We start from the raw sequence: 5,012 nt of genomic DNA, 5'->3' as shown, positions 1-5,012 counted from the left end.
GCCCCAAGATGGCTGTCGATTCAGGTTAGGAAACTGGAAAAACATTAAAATAATGCTGCCATAGCGAGGATTGCGCAAACCCTATAAATTTAAAAACTAGTGAACAATCGTATAAAATGGAGAAATTTTGTCATTTAGTGATTCTAAAACTACCGGAATCCAAAATAGTATTCTGTATTCTCCACATTATATACCTATTTATATAATACAAAGATTTTTTTGTTCTGGCTATTTTGCATCAGAGTGATTGAAATGCGGTTTATTTATGATTGAAATCATTGAAAACATGGATATGGAGATGGTCACGTAGACCGAGAGTGGTTTATTTATGCGTAGACCCGTATAAACCTGATTTTGATCCAAATTAATGTGCAATAATATGCGTAAAGTGAAAAATTGAATAAAATGCCTAAAGACTGTTTATTTGTTTTCGTATTATTTTTCTATTGTGTAATTATAGACTTTTATAATGCAAATATGAGGCACATTTTACACGTCATAATATATGTTACAAAATATTACATGGGCATTCTTAGTAGTGTATGTATACCTTATCAGAAAGACAAGCTCCTGTGCCTGATAAGTGAACCACAACTTTTATTTTGGTTGGTACATAATATTTATTTTGTTATTTAAAAATGTTTTTTTATAAAATATTTATATAATATATAATTTTGTTTTTAGAGTAGTTTTTTAAGTTTGTTTTAAGTTATATATATATATATTTGTTCCGCATAAAGGAGATTTATTTTATTTTACGGTACTGATTCAGAACTAGAAAAAACAATTTTAATTTATATGTTAATATAAAACATGGTTAGATGTGTGACAAACTTGTACGAAGTATTTTTCACCTTTGTCGTAAAGTTATTGAATATTGAATAAATAATACAAAATCTCCAACTTCCTGTTATTTTACTTTGCAAATTGATGCATACCAAATTACGCATGATTTGTGCTAGGCCTCAAGTTACCGCAACTTAAAATGTGTCAATTGAATGAATTGTGACTAATAATGTTGAACTATTGCGATTAAATGTACCTACGCCATTATTTGTCAACAGACGTGTTTCAATGGCCGACAATGGTTGGAATATATCTTTTCTGCAACCCTTTATTCGCAACAATGGCGGATGAAAAAGATAATAGGAATATACAGTTACGAAGCCACACGCATTGCACCTGGCGTTTTATTTTCCAACCACCTTTTTCCTTGTTCCGCTTCTATTTTGTTTGGTTTTCCTGTATTCCTGAATAATGTGGGCAGTGTCCTGTCCACAGGGGCTGTGAAGTGCTTACTTACCTAAGGGCTAAACGGAGGCTGGGGAGGTAAATACAATGGGGTAGCTGTTATCGATGGATGGTTTATTGAAATACGTGTATGTAGGACGAAAGTAGGCTGATTTAATTTGTTTGGTTTAAAAACAATAATATTATTGATTTGCTTAGTAAGAAACTACCTAATTTTTTTCCAAATACATACATGACCGTAAAAAATGTTTCGGACATCGGTAAGCAGAATTTTTTTTAATAGGTAAAAAGCACTTTATTTTGAGAGATCGGTGGGAAGAAACTAAAAAATACACACTCAAAATATCCACAGGTATCAATTATGTGAATAAAATCGGCAAAAAGAAAATAGGAACAACAACAGCAGGAAGAATTTATTTTATTTTTATAAAGGTATTATTGAATTGCATCGTTAGGTACTATGTAGATGCAAATTTAATTTAAAAACCTCGCATTTTAATTGTAGTTATAACATTAGTTATACCAAATAAATTATGTACTGATTACAGCTGAAACACCTCACTTTACTGTCCGTAACGTTGCTAGTGTAATTTTTTATTAAATTATTTTGTTGTTAATCAGTTATTTCGTTCATTAGTTCCTCTTTAGATTGACTGCAAATTTAAACGTGTCAAGCTGGAAGTATTATGATGTTGGCAGTGTTGACATATACTTCCGGATAAGAAGCGCGAAATAATGAAGTGATAACAATAATCATTATTGTTGTCATTAAATTTTATTATACTTTCTTATCGATGTAAAGATAAAAGTCATACCCCCTTATTCTCATGTCATTTTGGAACTATGATAATACATACTTATTGTAATAGATTAAAGATAGTTCAGTTATGTTTTTTGTACAAATTATATAGATTTGATGTAGAGATCCCCCTTTAGATGAATTTACGTACTGCAATTTAATGTACTGCATTGCATACGATTATGATAGGGGCGTTTAGATTGCTTAGACACTAGCTAGCGTATGCAATGATTTGTCGCAAGTGGGTGGAAATTGGAGCCATTGCCCTGGAGACCGGACCGAACAGGACCTGCCCTGGTATATACCAGAATGACATTCTATTTCTTATGTAAAAAATAACGTCCAATAAATAATTGACTGAACGTTTGAGAATACATGAATGTGGAGAACAAGAGAAGCGTGTCTGAACAGGGATGCGTAGCGTTCTATCCTCTCTGTCTACCCTTCCTGAGTAATGGTGTGATGGGTTATTATTAGTTAGTGAGGTACTTGTACATTTCCAACGAACGGTACTTTATTATTTGGGTTTTCAAGGAGTTCTTCTGAAATAAAAATGAACCCAATCTACCTAATTTAATAATACAGAGGTGTGACATGGTGTCCGGAAACTGTGGTACAGGCGGGAAACTGATACATGTAAAATACATCACATGGATTCACATGGAATACATACATCACATGGATTTTTGATTACAGTTTCGTTTTCAAGTAAATCAAGTCCGAAGTGGAATTTTTTTGTTTTGATTTTTTTTTAAATACAGTTCTCTATGTGATTTAGATTCATCAGTTTCCCGCTTATACCACTAGTTTCCGGACTCGTGTACATTATAGTAAGTTCCAATTTTTATCTACACTTGAACGGTGAGCTCTGGTGTCATGACGCATTCACGGTATTTTGTTGCAGAGATTTCGTATTCAGATAGGTATTCATTTAATTGTAAAAAAATGGATAAAGCGGATGTTACTTTGTTTGATTCATATTTTTCAATTATACAATTGTTCAATTACAACCTGTACGATGTGTTTAAAAAGAAAGGTTAGTTACGTACGTAAAATATGAATTGGCTTTTTTTTTTTTTTTTTTTAATATTTACTCCACACAGGAGACCCTGAAGAAAATAATTTCCCTCAGGGCCTATGTCATCTTTGGGGATGCTGTGTGGAGGGTCTTTTTGTGGAGAGGAAGGAGTGAACATGGGTCTTGAAGAGTCCCATGTTGTAGGAGGGAGGAAACACAGAGGCCGGCAGTTCGTTCCACAGCCGAGCTGTTGAACTTAAGAACGAATCGTAGAAGCGACCCGTTCTCATGTGACAAGTGTCAACTGTGTACAAATGTTGGGCGCGCGTTTGGCGTGTATCCCGACTACGCACCGGTGCCGAAGGGATCAATGACGCTAGTTCTTCAGAGCATCTTCCATTGTAATACCGATAGAACAAGGACAGCATACCTACCTGACGCCTGTGCTCTAAAGATTGCAGTCCGTTTGTTAAGATTGGGGAATCTATCAAACGGACCGCCCGTTTCTGCACAGAGTCAAGGGTTTTTTTGGCTAATCTAATATTTGTGTACTTGAGTACGTAGGTACTTATATTGATTTGGATCGACAAGATGTCTCGAGTTCAAAACTATCTAGCTAATAAAAGCCAAGTATTTTTACATTTTGTAAATCACAAAAACCCTTTTTAAATTCAATAAAATACACATCTGTTACATTTCCGCTACTTGTGTGAACCAGTAACATCTTCTCACGCAGACTCATCCCATTTCCCCAAAAACATAATTCCCAGAGAAATAGGCAAAGATGAAATAATAATAATATCGAATATATTATTATAATGACCGAACAACCTGCAATACTCCATTTAGGCATTTTTCCCACACAAGACGGTAACTCAGAAAGCGTTCGCAACAATCGACAACACTGGGCTGAATAAATTCAAACCATTCATAATGGAGACGAAAAATAACCCGATGACCATTCAATAGAATAAACCCATCTACTTACAGAGGGAAAAATACCTGTTGCTCCCACGATATTAAAAGCAAATTACAAAAGCGTCTTGGACGATATTTCAGCAATTTTAAAAACGCCTTTGATAAGGTTGCTGCTATGTCAAAAGTGAGCTGAAGCAAGATAATGGTTGTGTAATTATTGTACCTGATATTTTAAGCTTTCTTTCACGTCCGCATTTATGTATTATTGTTTTCAAGGCCATGATAAAAAAACGTGTGAAAGTGATGTTGTTTTTAAAATAATTTATTCGGTAGGTACCTACTCTGTTTTTAAATTCCTTGCATTTCAGATAAGAAACAAATTGAGTGAGATAAAATAACATATATGTATTATTTTAGGTACTTACGGTAAAAAGTAATTTTTTTCTGTAGAGTTGTTTTAGCCAAATAAATTTCATGATAATTATTCCGTAGGGACCTAAACTTACGTGGTGTATAATTACTAAACACTATCCTGTATTCTTGTGTTAACTTATATAATCTTATAATTTTTCCTTTATTTCTAAGACCGTCACTAACTTTCACGTATATAAATTCTAAATAATTAATGTCAATGCCATATAAAATATTTTATAGAATTTCTGATGTAATTTACACAATAATTTCTCGATTAGAAACTTTTGTATTGAAATAATAAATAAATGATTTAAAAATAAATAAAAAAGCAAAAATTTTTCCGGTACCGGGAATCGAACCCGAGCCTCCTGGGTGAGAGCCAGGTATCCTAGCCACTAGACCATACCGGATATTGACAGAATTGCCAAAATTTACTTTAAGAACGTTACCACTACCACTTTCAATGGAACTTTAGTTTTTTTTTTTTTTATTCTTTATTTTGGCTTTCACCCATTAAGAGTGATCTTGGCCAAAATATACTTATAAATATTTTATATACAGGGCCGTACTTAACTTATTTCAATCGGTGACAAAAAATAAAAATTAAATTTT

The 5,012-nt window shown here is 33.3% G+C and overlaps 1 non-coding gene across 1 annotated transcript; it reads right to left on the bottom strand.

Moving 5' to 3' along the window:
- Window positions 1-4,738: 4,738 nt before the first annotated feature.
- TRNAE-CUC (transfer RNA glutamic acid (anticodon CUC)) lies at window positions 4,739-4,810 on the bottom strand. The gene has a single exon. It is a non-coding gene; the product is annotated as a tRNA-Glu (tRNA).
- Between the last annotated feature and the right edge of the window lie 202 nt (window positions 4,811-5,012).

The sequence above is a fragment of the Hesperophylax consimilis genome, chromosome 18 (assembly GCF_061612785.1).
Source record: "Hesperophylax consimilis isolate HC1 chromosome 18, BYU_Hcon_1.0, whole genome shotgun sequence".
Classification (NCBI taxonomy): Eukaryota; Metazoa; Arthropoda; class Insecta; order Trichoptera; family Limnephilidae; genus Hesperophylax; species Hesperophylax consimilis.
This window is presented reverse-complemented; position numbering and strand designations above follow the sequence as displayed.